At 36.5% G+C, this 17,511-nt stretch overlaps 1 protein-coding gene and 1 pseudogene across 3 annotated transcripts in view; both read right to left on the bottom strand.

Annotated features, from left to right (window-relative positions):
• Nucleotides 1-17,511, bottom strand: part of PRKD1 (protein kinase D1) — a 338,608-nt gene that overhangs the window by 275,547 nt on the left and 45,550 nt on the right. The gene's annotated exons all lie outside the window — the stretch shown is intronic.
• On the bottom strand, nucleotides 1,075-7,367 carry LOC147580040 (large ribosomal subunit protein uL6 pseudogene; annotated as a pseudogene).

Genomic DNA, 17,511 nt, shown 5'->3' with positions numbered 1-17,511 from the left:
AGGGGATTATTATAAGTGAGATAATACATGCAAAATTCTGAGGATTAAATGAGGTAATACATACAATGTTCTTAGCAAAATAGGTTCCAGACAATTCTTAGCAAACATTAGCTGTTATTACCAGCATCATCACCATCATCATCATTGCCTGAAAGAGCACATCTAGACCATCTCTCTGATTGTGACAGTAAGTGCTCTTATCTGCTTTACATGAACTGTCTGCCAGGTGTTTGTTTCTAGGTCTGGGTCCTCGTGAGTCTCATTTATTAACGTATTTTCGAAAAGAGATAATAACATGTTTGGAAATCAAGTCAGTTCTGAAATGGTAAGCCTCTTGGCCCAAATTACCATATACTAATCTTCTTAAAATAAGAGTGAAAAGGGTATATAAAAAATGTGAAACACACTTAGAAAGTGTTCCTGACTCTCCTGGACAAATGGAAAATTGTCATCTTTTCCTTATTCCAGACCTAGTAAAACAGCGGCTGTATTCATTGATAAGCTATTCCCATGATGTCACTCTTCTCACCCATTGGTGTCATCCTGGAATTTAGCTAGACAGTCACCTGCACTGAGCCATTAGATTTTCTGGAGCCACAGAGAATAAAATTCATACATCCTGACCGTGAAAAATTGAATTTGATGTTGCTTCAGGAGAGGAAATTCATTTATTTCTTACCCCCCCCAAAAAAAAACAAAAACACACCACTGAGGGAAAACTTACTAATATACTTAAAATGTAACCACAAAAATACATTTCAAATCTTCTTAAATAATTACTACAGTCAAAAGGAAAACACCTGACTGCTTGGACTCAAAAAGCCATTTAAAATCTCCATATCAAATACCTTCCTTTTCTTTCTTCCCCCTTGAATATTTCTGTGTGGTAGTTGCTCTGGAGCAAATAGATATCCAAAGCAGTCAAAACAGATATATTCAAGTGAATTCAGGTCATTAAAAAATATATATTATTTTAGATGTATTTATTTATTTTAGATGTATTTATTTATTTTAGATGTATTTATTATTTTAGATGTATTTATTATTTAGATTATTTTAGATGTATTTTAAATGTATTTTAGACATTGTTCCCCTGAGATCACATACAGTTCTTTGCCAATTTCCCCCTGACATTCTATTAGGTTTTACGTATTTATGTTTTTCTACAAAATGCCAAGACATCAGCACAAACAACTTCACGTGATAAATTATCATCTCATTCGCTTTTCCAAAGACAATTTAAATATAAGTTTTCGAAGAAGGTTGCAAACCTTGCTTTACAAGTAAATTCAATGTCGCTTATACTCCTTTTCTCCTACAATTAGAGGTACTTCCTCAAGGACAAGCTTTGAGAACTTCAGCTATAGTTTCAGTTAAATGTCATTGCATATTTTGCAGAGAGCAAAGCAAGATCACAATATGCACAAAAACGCTTTGTGCATAAATATTCAATATGCAGTTGTGAATTAATTTGAGTAAATACCCTTTAACACAAAGGATATTTTAAATACTGGCTTTAAAAAGTGCCTGAACATAACACACAAGATGGCTGTTAGCCATTTTTTTATGAGTAGTGCACACAAGTAGAGGTGTACCCATCCCAGAAATGGGCAAGAAAACCCAACGTACAGAGAAAGAAAATGGAGATTCTATTCCTATTAAACTATTCCATTTTGTATTCTTACTTTTATACAATAGATTTTTATTTTATAATTTGTAAGTTGTATTACTACAGTATCATTTACTTTCGCCGATGGTGTGGGTGTTCAAAAGAGATTAAAGACTACACAAAATGGAAAATTCTTCATTCACAGATCAAATTCATGCAGTTATTTTAAATGTTATTAAGATCTATTCTCTAACAATTTGATCAAATGCAGCTGCCACATGTATTAGCATATATTTTCACTGCTTGGTAGTATATATGTAAAAGCTGCATGTATCCTGAATAAGCAGGTTGCTTTGTAAATCTTACACATTTCAGCTTTAAGTTTTAGCTCATGTTTTAATTTTAGTTTCAGCTTTAGTTTAGTTTAGTTTCTGTTTTAGTTCAATGAGGGGGAAAATAAGGACCAATGATGAATATGTGTATGTTAAGCCTTCACAGCTGTGAAGATTTTGCCCTGAGAGATACAATGCAATTATCTTAGGCAAACTTCTGAATTTTTCAAAGCCTCGGTTTTTACACCTATAAAATGGAGATAATGGCTCACAGATTGATAAAATTGGCAGGTGGAGTAAGAGGCAGGGGAATCCACAAAAGCCCAGAAGGGAGGAAGTATTATCATTATTAAGGTCCAAAAACCATACCTAGAACAGAAAACAAGTATTTGCAATAACGTGGAGACAATGGAATCCTGACATGCTGCTGGTGAGGGATGTAAAACTTGTACCACTATGAAAAAGTTTGGTGGATCCTCAGAACGGTTAACATAGAATCACCACATGACTCAGCAATTCCACTCCTAGGTATATACCCAAAAGAATGGGAAACAGGTACTCAAAGGGATACTTTTACACCCATGTTCATAGCAGTATTATTCACAATAGCCCAAAGGCAGAAACAACCCACGTGTCTGCAGATGAATCTGTAAACAAACTGTAGCATACACATATAACGGGATCCTAGTCAACCATAAAAAAGAGTAAAGTTTTGACATATACTACAACACAGATGAGCCTTTTTATAAAGTTTACTTTTTATTTATTTTGAGAGAGAGCAGAGGAGGGGCTGAAAGAGGACAGAGAGAATCCAAAGCAGGCTTGTGCTGTCAGTGCAGAGCCTGATGCGGGGCTCCAGCTCACAACCGCGAGATCACATGAGCCGAAATCAAGAGTTGGATGCTTAACTAACTGAGCCACCCAGGCGCCCCTCACAGATGAGCCTTTAAAACATTAGGTTAAGTGAAACGAACCAGACCCAAATACTGGATAATTCCACTTATTTGAAATATCTAGAATGGGCAAGTTAAGAGACACAGAAAGAGATTAGAAGTTACCAGGGGTTAGAGGGAGGAAGGAATGGAAAGTTACTGTCTAACCGGTAAAGAGTTTCTGTTCGGGAGACTGAAAAAGTTCTGGAATTAGACGGTGGTGTTGATAGCACAACATCACGAATCTACTTAATGCCACTGAACTGTATACATAAAATGAATACAGTGATAAATTTATGTTCTGTATACTTTATCACAATAAAAATTTTTAATAAATAAAGATGAAATTATATTATCATATCCTCTCTAGTATAATTCTTTCTACTCTATTGTCTCCTCCTCCTTACAGTAAAAATTCTTGAAATGGTTGTCTTGGCTCCTAGCCTCCACTTCTCATGTAACTCAGCAACCTGTTTCAACCTGCCGTGAGCCCCACGGCACTCCTAAAATGCCTTCCACCAAGCACACCACCCAGACCTTGCTGCCAAAGCCTTCCCTGATAGGCTCCATTCCCAAAACACCCTGCTCCCTTGGTTTCTTAAAAGGACACTCTGCGCTTTCCTCCTCCCTCTCTGACCCACCCCTGCTCAATTTTGCTTTGTTTGCTGTTTTGTTTTTGTTAGTTTGCCCAGGTTTGGTTGTGAGCTGTTCATCCTCTGTTAATTCTTCATTTTCCCCCACTCAGGTCCTTATTTTTTACTTCTTTTGGTCCCATTTCATGGACCCTCACTAGGCTTATCCATCCCCTTCTAAGTGAAGGGGATCCATCCCCATTTTCAGTGAAGATGGTTGTGTTTTCCCAAGCCCTCTCCTTCCTTTTCTGTCCTTACCATGGGGAGCTGCCCCAACACTCACTCAACAGTCCAAGCCATAATGTCATCCTTTTCCTTCCCCCACAAACACAGATACACACAAACTCACGCTCAATAATCTTAAATCTTAAGTCTTAAAAAAAAAAAAAAAAAGCCCAAATCAGCACAGTTTTTATTGCATCTTTAAAATATCACATGGGCACCTGGGTGGCTCAGTTGGTTAAGCATCAGACTTTGGCTCAGGTCATGACCTCACAGTTTGTGAGTTCGAGCCCCACCTCGGGCTCTGTGCTGACAACTCAGAGCCTGGAGCCTGCTTCAGATTCTGTGTCTCCCTCTCTCTGCCCCTCCCCTGCTCACACTCTGTCTTTGTCTCTCTCTCTCAAAAAATAAATAAATAAATATTTTAAAAAGTATCACAAGTAAGTCTGAAAACTCCTGCAACATCTTGCTGGTTTTGTAGCTGGACAACTTAGATCTTATTCATCAGCCTGCTGAACTGTTCCTTTTTCAGAAACATAGATATCATCCCAAATTTTTTCTGATATCCTTGTTTTTAACTGCTGTGGCTTGCTGAATCAAAGCAGCTGAGTTTGATATAAGTTCAATGTCATTTAGTTCAAAGATAAACTCACCTTTCTGGGCTTGAGATACTGAACAAGCAACACCTGGCCTCATCTGAAGCCCACAGAAGTATTTTTCACCCAGGAAATATCTGAGTTCAACAAGAGAACCATTCTCCTAAGTAACAACGATGATGGGGAAGTGAGCATACATCCACCTCATCATGTAATGGAAGCTCTGGACCATGTTCTGTATGTGACCCCAGACAATGCAAAGAGCAGCCAATTCTTTTCTATTCTCCCACTATTTGTCAACTCAGAGACTCTTCTTTTTCTTTCCAAGCAGAATGAGCTCCACATTGATGCAATCAAAGTTCCTTAGCAGGGTTCCTCTGGGGCCGTTCACAATAAAAGTTCATCCCTTCAGAGCAATGTTGGTATTTTCTGGAATGTCCACAGTCTGATTTCTGAGAACGGTCTTCATTCTTGCAATAGATGTGGCACAGAGCAAGTCTAGCTTTTTAATAACTCTGGAATTCACTCACTTCTTTCTATCACTACAACCAATGTCAGTTATTGCCCCCACTATACTGCTACCTTATTGATGGTCCTGCCTCTTGTTCTATTTCAACCTCCTGTCTTCAGTGAATCCAGCATCAAATGTTAAAGTACACACCTTTCTATATAATCTCCTCTATAAAAATCTGGCATGGTTCTTTACCAGAATCATGCTACAAGGTGGCATAGATCTTCATAATAAAGCCTCTCCTTCCCTATGGCATCTCTTAACTCCGCCACCCCAAACTCAATGTTCCAAGCACAGTAAACTACTGTAAGTTACTAAGCCATGTTTTCTGAGCCCTACAGGCAGGCATCAAACCTGGACTTAGAACAGTGAAAGAGAAACCACGCACTCCAGGACAACAGACATACAGGACTACGCTAGCAAAACTGAAACACAAAATCTTCTGCCCATAGGCCTCTGCATTTACTGTTCCCTCCATTTTCTGCTCCAACCATTTCACCTAATTAACTTACATTTCTCATTGAACAAAGCTACTGGTTCTTCCATAAACTGTTCCTTGAAGCCCCAAAACAGAAACCCTGAACTCTCAAAACTTCCTATCTTTTCCCATCACACTCTTAATTTACCCCTTTCATAATCTTTATGGTACTTTATTACAATTTTCTGTTTGTTACTCCCCCCCCCCCACTCCACTCCAGTTGACTTCAGATTCCTTGAGGACAAGACTTAAATTATTCATCATCAAATAACTAAACCCAAATCATTCTCCAACACAATACTAAGCAGTAAATAAATATGTAAATAAATCAATGCTTCTGGATTATAAATTACTAGCCATTAAAAAAGCAAAGGAGCTCTGTTAAATACATATTTGAAAAAAGTGATTTCAATACTTTAGTTAGCTTTTAATTATTCCACAAATAACAATTTACAATGTCCAGTGTTTTCCACCAAAAGTAAATAAAACAATTTAGGGACAAGAGACCTGCCACTGAACCTTAACTAGGTTTTCTTATATACCTGCATTTGACCAGTAACATGTATTATATCATAACCTTTTCAGAGGCCTAAGACGAGTCCTACGTATATATTCTGTAGAAACAATTACAGCTAAAAATAAATAAGCTCCAGTCTAAAAATTATACTTTCTCTCCAGTTTCTCTCTTTTTTTATGGTGGTAAAATGCACATAAGTTAAAATTTACTGTCTTAACCATTTTTAGCTGTACAGCTTAGAAGAGTTGAGTATATTCATTGGTGTGCAACCAACCTACAAACCTTTTTTACCCTGCAAAACTGAAACTCTGTACCCATTAAACACCTCCCTGTTTCTCCCTTTCCTCAGATCCTGGCAACCACCATTCTACTTTCTGTTCCTATGAATTTGACAACTTTAGACACCTCATATTAAGTGGAATCAGATGGTATTTGTCTTTTTGTGACAGGCTTATTTAAATTTATCATAACGTCCTCATCATTCATCCATGTTGTAGCATGTGCCATAATTTCCTTCCTTTTTTAAGGCTGAATAATATTTCATCTGATATATTATATTATATATGGTTTATCCATCTATCCCATGATGGGACACTTGGGTTGCTTACACCTCTGAACATGGTCACCCATTATTTCTAGTAACAGAAAATAAATAAATGATATCACAAGCATTAAAAATAAAGAAGTAACAGTTAACAGAAAAAAGAAATATTTTTCTGTGTGTATATTTATTGTTTTTTTCTATAGATATTATTTTTAGATGAAATTTTCTTTGTGACTCACACTTTCACTAACAGACATATGTTTAACACAATCCAAACAACATGTCTGTTCTAAAAATGAATATTCATTCATTTTAATGACAAAGTAGCTCTTTCTGGCTACATTTAGAAGGAACTTACTTTGGTAAAAAACTTGATTCTGATTTCTGGGCATATTTGATTGACATATCATAAAATACTTTATTTCATGCATGAGTATATAAATGACTACTAGCCCTTCAGGGTTACATCTGAGATTTGCCACCTAAATGTGCATAGTCCAGAGACCCTCAAGACTGGGAACAAACATAAGCAAAAATGAATAAACTGAGAACACAATTCACAATTATGAAACTTCTGCAATCTGTCTTTACTCACTGCTCTCAGATGCATCATTGTCAGTATCTGACCCCGTTAGGTGGCTGATAAGAGGATTTTGAAGGCCAGCAGATTTTATTTTTAACCTCTCCATATGGTTGACCTTCTAGTTTCAATGAGAGCATCATCTGCAGAGATGCTCATCAAATGGCAACTTCTACCCTAAAATGTTTTGGGTAATTTTGTCAACTCAAAAATGATGCTCAGTTAAAGAACAATATGTACAGTGCGATGTTTTTGCTTAAAAGTTTGTACATAAACATGTTTTAAAAGATATGCAGGGGTACAGATAAAAATGTCACGAATAATTTACTGACATTAGGATTAAAAAATTTTTTCAAAATGTATGCCATGTTCTGCCTGTACCATACATATATGAATAAAATTTATTTAAAAAAATTTTTTTAACGTTTATTTATTTTTGTGACAGAGAGAGACAGAGCATGGACAGGGGAGGGGCAGAGAGAGAGGGAGACACAGAATCCGAAGCAGGCTCCAGGCTCTGAGCCATCAGCCCAGAGCCTGACGCGGGCTCAAAGGACCGTGAGATCGTGACCTGAGTTGAAGTCGGACGCTTAACCGACTGAGCCACCCAGGTGCCCCAAATAAAATTTAAAAGAAACTTTCGCTGTTAAGATTTTCAATGAGCTAACTCCTTTTTTAATGTGAAACATGCATGACAAATAATATTCCAAATGTAAAACTGGACTGAAACACAGAGAAGTAATAAGACTTTATAAAAACATACATGTATACATGTATACACCATTGTATCAATATTTCAAGCCTAACATTAGCAATGCCAATGATAACTTAAAAAACACATTACTTATTTCAAAATTAAAATAGACACAAATTATTTTGTTTGAATTTATAGTCTGAAATGTTATACACTCATGAGCCTTAAAGATGAAGATAACAAAGATGATTTTCCATACGTGAAAATTCTCCATATAAGAATAATAACCATTATTCATCCATTACTCAACAAATATTTAATAGGTGCTAAAATGTTCCAGAGACTGATTCAAAGGTATAGCTAACCAAAAAAATAAAAAAAAAAGAAAAAAAAAGTCAATCTCAACACATCAGGATTCAATCAAGTGACAAAGACAGATGCTAGCTTATTACTAAACAATGGGAGGAGTTCACTCAGAGTGGAAGAGAAGGAGGCTAGGGTTCAGAGTGAAGCAAGCATAGAATTCTTCCCTGAAAAGTCAAAAATGGCACTCCACAAAGCAGATGAGTAAATTAAGCCTGAAGAAAGAGTAAAAATCCACCTGGAGTTGAGCCGAGTTTGCGTTAAGTCAAGTGACAAATGTCTAGGCAGTGGGAACAAGGAAGGCAAAGGCAAAGAGATGAGAAAATTGCCGTAAATGTTTTTCTTAGTAGGCTCTATTCCTCAGTCCTGAGAAAATAAAACGTATAGTTTCATTTATCTCTGAGACGAACTGTAGGTGGGCACTATTATTCAAAAAGGGCAAAGCAGTGTAATTCTGTTAACATTTATGATCTCCTCCTCATCCGGAGGACCCCGTATGTTTTGGACTAAGCTGGCTCTTCCTTCGTATTCCTTTATAAATTACCATTTACTCAGGACTTAAGAACACCACCATATACCAATATAGCACAAACAGGGGGCTTTGGATATTTATTAAAGGCAGTTTGTAGACATAATAACAACTAAAAACTGCCTCATTTCCTGACAAAACTAGAATAAGAACAGCACTTAGCAGAGTTAAGGGGGAATTCCCCATTCCCTAAGGATTTAAATCAAAATACATTTTTTTTCTGATACAATGGTTGGAACGAGTTTACAGAATACCTGAGCTATGAGAAAATACTCTCCTAGGTCCACACAAAGCCTCTTTAGGCAACAGCACAGTGTGGTTGGCAGGAACTTGAGCGAAGAATGAGGGAGCGGAGAGGAAGACACTTGCTCCCCACTCTGACACATTCCTGAGCAAGGAGAGCTCACAGTAAGTTCCAGCCGCTGGCATACACTGCAATTCATTAATATTCTAGAAATCAATGGAATTTTAGGGTGTACCTGGTACGTTCAACAGTTCAACTTACTTCTGTGCCTTAGCATTCTTGCAATGTTTAGCAGTAGCTGCCAAAATTAAAAAGGCATGAAACTAAAACATAAAGGATTTCTATTATGTCTAAATGTAGATACATCCAGACCCAGGTAAAACATGAAAAGACTTCGGATAAAAGTCGATTATAACCACTTCTCACTCTCTCTTGTTTTCTCTCTCCCAACCAAAAGGAACAAAATCATAGTTCCAGTAAACCGATGGCAATGTCTTTTACGATAGAAGAATCTCAGGAAGAACCTGTCAGTGTGTTTAAATGAACAATTTTATTTTCAAAAATCATATTTGAGAGAGAGTTCCTGGAAGCATACTGAACTATGCAATGATAAAACTTACTCTGTGCCTAGCACCATCTGCTGACATCCTTCCAGCCAATTCTCTTAATATAATAAACCATACAAGCCAAGAAATGTAATGCAGTCAGCAGAATGTGACCACACCCACTGTACATGTATATTCAATGAGATAGTCTTTAACAGATTCTATAGCTATTTTGCAACAGAACAAAAGATGGACTGAACAACTACATTTGTTAGTCTTCCTCTGTCGGCTACATTTATCACAGTATTAATCATCCTGATTTGTATGTGATGGTAAAGAAAAAACATGAATTGTAGTTGTTCTCCCTCCTCTGATGGTAGGTGCTGTCATTTTAACTGGAATGATTGACATTCGACATCGAGCAGTTTTCTGGAAAGGAACTTGTGCACCTCTCAATGGCACATCTGGTAGCTGCAGATGGTGAGGATTAGCATAATTTTCCCAGCAAAGATGCGCCAAAAGCATAACGCAAATTAAGACTTATGCCTGATGTCAATTGTTTGTTTCTTGCCAATGTTAATATAAAATCTTCTAGAGATGGTTTTAATGCTTACTCTCAAGTCAAACTCCAGGAAAAGAAAAAAAACAAAAAAACAAAAAAACAAAAAAGCAACCCTGACTGCCCTGGGGATAGACATGAATTAACTTTTCTCACAGCCTAATGCCACTATGGCTCTCCTGTCCTCTTGCACAAGGATGGTCAAGACCCCACTAGGGGTGCAACTAGTACACGACTGTGGAGTCAACAAAATGCATGCGCTCAACAGTGCATGAAGATTTGATCTGTATGATAGCTGTATGTGTATATGTTTAATGAGTCCATTTTACTGAGGCAGTAGGAGTAATATTTCTTTCAAATAAGCATTAAATAAGCAAGCTGTTCTGTGAAGAGAATACATGAAAAAACTCAGTACTTAATTCATACAAGGAATAGCACTAAGCTCCTTGAAAAATACAGGAGTATATAAGGTACAGAGCTTTTTTTTCAAAGACTGCACAAAGAAGAAAAGCATAAGTTATTAATATACAATGTAATACGTCATAAGTGATATGAGTCTCATTGAGGACTTGAGGCGAGGCACCTGGATGGCTTGGTCAGTTAAGCATCCAACTTCGGCTCAGGTCATGATCTCACGGTGCGTGGGTCCAAGCCCTGCATCAGGCTCTGTACTGACAGCTCAGAGCCTGGAGCCTGCTTCAGATTCTGTGTCTCCTTCTCTCTCTGTCCCTCCCCCACTCACACTCTGCCTCTCTCTCTCTGTCTCTCTCTCTCTCTCTCAAAAATAAACATTAAAAAAAATTTTTTTTCAACGTTTATTTATTTTTGGGATAGAGAGAGACAGAGCATGAACGGGGGAGGGGCAGAGAGAGAGGGAGACACAGAATGGGAAACAGGCTCCAGGCTCCGAGCCATCAGCCCAGAGCCTGACGCGGGGCTCGAACTCACGGACCGCGAGATCGTGACCTGGCTGAAGTCGGACGCTTAACCGACTGCGCCACCCAGGCGCCCCAACATTAAAAAATTTTTAATAAAAAAAAGAATAGGACATGAAGCAATCTATAAATGCCATATGAGTCAAACAACATAATCATGCAGGAAGGCCTACAGAAAGATATATCAACTTTTACATGAAATAGGCTAGAAAGGCATCTCATGAAGGGATACTTGAGACCTGAAACACAGGTTATATTTTAGTAACCTATTAGCAATAAATATATTCAAGAGAAGAAAAAAAAATCAGACCTAACTGGTTTAATCCAAGGTTAACAGGACAATAAACCACTGCAGTATTTGAGGGAATCTGCAACAGCCAAAGTGACCAAAAGGGTTAACGTAAGTGAGTAATGAGCATGAAACTCCACACAGCAATGAAACAGGAAAAATGTGGAGGAGTGATTGAAAGACCACCACACAAACCAGAGATTCAGTTCCCAGGTAAGCCATAATTTATTATTATCACAAACCTAAGTTGTTCATAGTTCACTCAGCTCAAAAATTCCCAGAATTTATTGACACATACTCAACCTTGTTTCTAAAATGGTTAACAAAGAGTTTACCAAAAAAGCGTACAACATGCAAGATGAAATAAGCTAAAAATAACATAGTGAGTAAAGCCGGGCAGCGCTAGCCCTTTATTATTCCAGCAGTGATAGTGGCCTAAAGCTCTGAAACAGGTATCTTCTGTCCCCTGGATTGCTGCATTCCTAATGTGTTCAAACACACCATAAGATTTACATGTTTGGGTTCTTCTCAGATTAACATTACTAAAATTAGTGGCATTAGACCTCTAGTCCTTGCTACTATTTTCTTAAGCTTATTTTAATTTTAATGCAATTTAAAAGTATAACTACTGCTAGCCTCATAGGGTTGAAATTGTGATTTTAAAGGCAATTATGTTTAGGATATGAAATAGAAAGACTATTCCCAAACCAAAATTTTGATTAAGATTTGTAGTTGCAATGATCTCTACCAGTGTTTCTTTAGGTAATATACTAACATCTATTAGGATTATGGATTAAAAAAAATACCATTTTCATGAAAAAAACTATAAGAAACAACTAATATCATTACTTAATAGTGAAGCACTAGGAGTATTTTTCTAGAAATACTGTTGTTCACATTTTAAACTTTTTTTTCTGAAGTTCTGACCAACGCCATGGACATTACTTTTTAATGTTTATTTATTTATTTTGAAAGAGAGAGAAAAAAGGAGAGAGAGAGAGAGAGACCATATGAGCAGAGGAGAGGCATAGAGAGAGGGAGAGAGAGAATTGCAAGCAGGCTCCACACTGTCAGCACAGAGCCCCATGTGAGGCCACAACTCATGAATGGTGAGATCATGACATGAGCTGAAATCAAGAGTCAGATGCTTCACCAACTAAGCCCCTCAGGTGTCTGATTTTCAGGGACATTTTAAAAGGGAATAAATGAGGGGTGAATGAGTGGCTCGGTTGGTTGAGTAGATGATTCTTGATTTCAGCTCTGGTCATGATCAAGACCTGCGTTGGGCTCCATGCTGACTATACAGCCTGCTTGGAATTCTCTACCCATCTCCCCCACTTGCTCTCTCTCTCTCTAAAAGAAAAAAAAAATTAAAAGGGAATAAAAAAGTTACGCATTGAAAATGAAGTAACAGTATCATTTGCAGTGTAAGTGTACATCTAAATAGAGAAAGAAGCACCTGAAAAACTACTACATAAGTGGCTATTTTCTTCTTTGTCCAACAAGAATTTACAGAGCATATATGTATGTGTGTGTGCATGCACACATGGGCACATGCATATCCTAGGCTACAAAAATACAGAAGGAAACAGAAAAGTGTCCTTGTGGAACATGGAGTCCAACAGAGGAGCAGCAGTTAGAGAAACACACAAATAAATGTGAAATTACACTGTGGTAAGATAATAACATCTTAAGTACTACTAAAGAAAAAAAGAAGGACAAATTCAAAGGTCTATGCTACTCTAGCATAAAATAAAAACTTCTTGCATTGGAGCTAAAATAATATAGTCACACCCCCCAAATTATGAGAGGCACAGAAGTATACCCTAGGCTGTAACCTGAGAATATTGGTGATAATAGCTGGCAATACTCCAGTCATTGGAGAATTCTGATCTGAAGAAGCTCACAGATATACTTCAACCCTGTCCATTCTCCTTGACTCCAAAAGAGAAACTTTTGGGCAAATGTTAGCCCTGAGGAACATAGGAAATCACTTAAATTAAAAATATTTCCTTGGCAATTCTCTAACAAGGCTCTCAAATGATTTGTGTCATTTTCTTTATGCATATTAACTTCTTAAATGATTTAAGTAGTAGTATTGATACTACTACAGTAGTCTTTTAATACTTTTGCCAATATTTTATCAAATACAGTTCTCGCTAGACACCATTTTGCTCTAAGATAAAGCCAAGAACTGCCAGTTTCTGACATGCTCAGATATTTCAAATGTTTCATTTTTTTCTCACTGTTGGAAATTTTTATTAATTCTCCCAAACTGTGATAAGTAAAAGAATAAATCTCTGGATGGCATCTTTTAAAACTGAAACCCCACCAAAGAAAAATCTCTCTAAATTCAATTCTTGTTCATACTTCACTAATTGAACAAGAGAGCTAAGCCCCCTAATTCTCAGTTCTTCATTTATAAGCAAATATACTGGAAGGAATAACAAATGCGGCCCAGTACCGGACATATTAAATGCTATCCTAAAATAAATATATACCTTGTTTCTGTGTTGTGTGTAGGTGGGGGTAGATGATTGATAGATGCATAAATAGATGAACAGATACATAGATGGGCAGATAGATGATAGAGAGATAGAAAGAGACAGACAGACAGGCAGGATGGTACATAGATGAACAGACACATAGATAGATGACAGATATGCAGATATAGAGAAACAGACAGAAAGATAATAGATGGATAGATAGATAGATGGATGGATGGATAGACAGACAGGTGAGAAAACTCCTGACAACATAAAGAATGAAGGTGAGTTAGGCAATAACCTTAGAAAATTCAGATACTCTTAAAGGACTATCACAGGACTAAAAGCAATCCCTTGACCTGCCTTTTTTCAGTAAAATGGCTAAAGAAAAAATATCCCAAGTATCTTCAAAGTAATGAAATCCTATAATGCAATAACTCTTCCAAAAGAAGACACTGCCTAACTAGCATACGAATAGATGAAAAAGAAAACATGGAAACCATTATACAAAAAAAGCCTGATTGCTGTTTGACAGTGCAAACTCTGATAAAGAAAGATATGGGGGCGCCTGGGTGGCTCAGTCGGTTAAGCGGCCGACTTCGGCTCAGGTCACGATCTCACACTCCGTGAGTTCGAGCCCCGCGTCGGGCTCTGTGCTGACAGCTCAGAGCCTGGAGCCTGTTTCAGATTCTGTGTCTCCCTCTCTCTGACCCTCCCCCATTCATGCCCTGTCTCTCTCTGTCTCAAAAATAAACGTTAAAAAAAAAGAAAGATATGTAACTTTTTGATAAAACTAATCCACTGTTGTGAAATTAGATGCTTCATATGGCTGAAAATTATATCTACCACCATGGTCACAGTTTCTTCTGGTAAGTTTTATCTGCATTTTGTATAAAATATACCTGGTATTAAATAGCAACAAAGAATCTCTACCAAAAACATTAACCAAATATTTAACAAATGCCTGCTTTATCCAGGCACTGTTCTAGACACTCAAGACTTATGAAGGAAGAAATGCATCAACACACAACATCTCTTATCACCCGATGGATGCTAGCAGGATGCCCAAAAGACAACCATGTAATAAGCTACAAAGATAAATGAATGAGCAGAAAAAAAATTATTTAAAGGAACATAAATATCATTGGTGTGGGAGACCTATAGACTTCTCAGAGACTCAAGGTATGACAACAGCAGCCTACTTAGAGCAACAATCAGAAATAGAGTGGCATTTTATCATATAAAGCAGAGCGACCATGGATGGCAAAACCCTCTGTCCAATTCAGTAGTGCAAACCAAAAACCACAAGTGAAATATTTAGTTAGATACCAGTTTTCCTCTCTCTCTCTCTCTCTCTCTCTCTCTCTCTCTCTCTCTCTCCTGGACACATGCATAGGCTATTTACTACTATAGTCCATAATCAAAAGTCATGATGGGCCACCTGGATGGCTCAGTTGGTTGAGCATTCAGCTCCTGAATTCAGCTCAGGTCATGATGTCATATTTCATGGGATCGTGTCCTATGTCTGTCTGTCTGTCTGTCTGTCTGTCTGTCTCTCCCTCTCTCTCTCTCTCTCTCTCTCTCTCTCTCAGAATAAACAAACTTTAAAAAAAAGTCATGATGCCTCTCCTTTCTCCATCTTCATATACACAAATAAATCACTCCTCTTGAAGATCTACTCCAGTGCTTGCTTCTTCTGTAAAGATCCCTCTAACTGAATAGAATCTTGCCCTCTTTTGTCTCTCCAAGGCACGATCTCTCACAATCTGCTTTGACTACTGAATGGTATATTTTTAGTTTTTATGATCTCCTTTTCAGATAAAAAAAATACCTCTATTTTAACCCTTACAAAAAATATACATTGGCTGAAAAATATCTAGAGAGATATTCATGGAATTAAATTCCATAAACAGAGTTTACATGTAGGTAGCTATTTATAGATACATATATCAACATACCAAAATAATCTAAATTTATTTTTGATAAAAACTTCTAAAGGATTTCTCTATTCATCTCTTAAAATTCCTAAAAAAAAATTGTCAAAATTTTTAAGGCCCACTGATGGTGACAAATAAGTCACTTAATTAATTGTCTTGATATTAATCATAAGGACTTCAATTTGGCATAAGTTAAGAATTACTTCATTTCACCAAACTTCCTGTCCTCTTCATATATGGGGGATCACACACTTCTTACAGGTCACACTTCTCCAGGCATTTTTTCTACACACAGCTCTTCAGCACCTTACTTTCTTTCATTTCAACATATAACCTTTAATAATCTTTCTTTCATTTAAAAACACACCAATGGATTGACTGTAATACTTGATAAGTGCACAGGAGATACTAAATAATTGGTAATTGAATTTTCTCTTTTCAGTTAAAGGACTCAAATTCCCCAAACACCTCAGCCAAACTATTAAGGAAGTTTCTCTTTGTGTCAAGGACAAACTTCTTTGCCTTTTTCTACTAAGTGTAGAATCATTTCTGGCCATCGATACAAAAAAAAAAAAAAAAAAAAAAAAAAGAGGAGTATTAGGCATTCTCTCTTTCAAGAGTTTGTTTTTCAGTTTCCATGCTGACAGAACTCATAATACAAGTCTTACACAAATTACCCTCCTTTGCAGTGCCAAGAATGACTTAATGCAAAAAGGTCTATTCCATATATGCCTTGACCTCCTATCATACTAATTCATGGAAAAGGTAGAGTCTCAAGGCTGAATCTTCTCAGGTGTGCACTCGCTTTCGTGTGCTGAACAATGGTACTTTAGAAGGGAATTCATTAGACTGAGATCATATCAAATGTTATACAGTGTCCAGCTGGCATTCTAAAATGGATTATTATTAGAATTGATAATAATAAATATGAATGGCCATTCATTGGAAGGAAAGTCGCTAAAATTCTAGGTGGCTTCATTCATTGCTTACAATTAAGAATCTGTCAACATTTCCATCAAATACATCTATTTCTAGAATGTTACAGCCACAAAAGTTATTTTGGAATAGAAGCACCATTAAAAATGTCCATAAAAGACTATTTCTTCATAAAGTTAAAAATAAATTCCATTCAGCTCTATGAATCTGAAATACTTAGAATACCATGTGTATTTCAATAACATGTTTATTTGCTTCTGAAATGGCTAATGATAAACCTTAAAATATATATTCAAACTTTTTAAAATGAATCAATGAGATAAAACTAAGCTATATTCTGAGAGATTAGTACATTCCATTTTCTAGTAGAAATAGTAGAAAATAAAGTTTCATAACAGAAAAATGTAAAAGATCAGATTTTAATACATTTAACAGACTAATTTTATTACTGGCAAAACCAAATATTCCTGTTTCAACTTATACTTTATTGAGGGTGTTAATGACCAAACTTATTCTGCTTTAAACTAACTGGAATTTCTTTCTTTTTAAAATAACTATTTTTTAGTTTTAGTTTTGTTTTTCAAATCTTATTAATGTCATTCTTTTTGTCTTTGCCCATGTATTTGGTACCAAAGCTTTCTCTCTCTCTCTCTCTCTCTCTCTCTCTCTCTCTCTCTCTCATTTTTATTTGTTAAATATAACTTTGTTCTCAAAGTTACAAAAAAAGTCAATAATTTCAGTTACAAAAGTATATTATGTTCATATGTTATAATAAACATATGAAATGAAAAAATTATACACTCTTTCAACTTCAAAACTGAAGGATGAGAAATGCCTTGTTGACATAATTTTCTTTAGCATGTGGCTCTTAGGCTCTTACACAGTACTGCTGGGTTCATGAAGATCAGTTTTGGCACAGGAAAGAATACACAGACACCTGGGTTCTAATTCTAGTTTGAGTTCTCATCATAATTCTGAATTTTAGTTTTGCTTCTAGGTCTCATTATATACTATAACACATTAAAATTTCCTTGATAATCC

This window comes from Puma concolor, chromosome B3, assembly GCF_028749965.1.
Source record: "Puma concolor isolate L17-30 chromosome B3, mPumCon1.1.hap2, whole genome shotgun sequence".
Classification (NCBI taxonomy): domain Eukaryota; kingdom Metazoa; phylum Chordata; class Mammalia; order Carnivora; family Felidae; genus Puma; species Puma concolor.
This window is presented reverse-complemented; position numbering and strand designations above follow the sequence as displayed.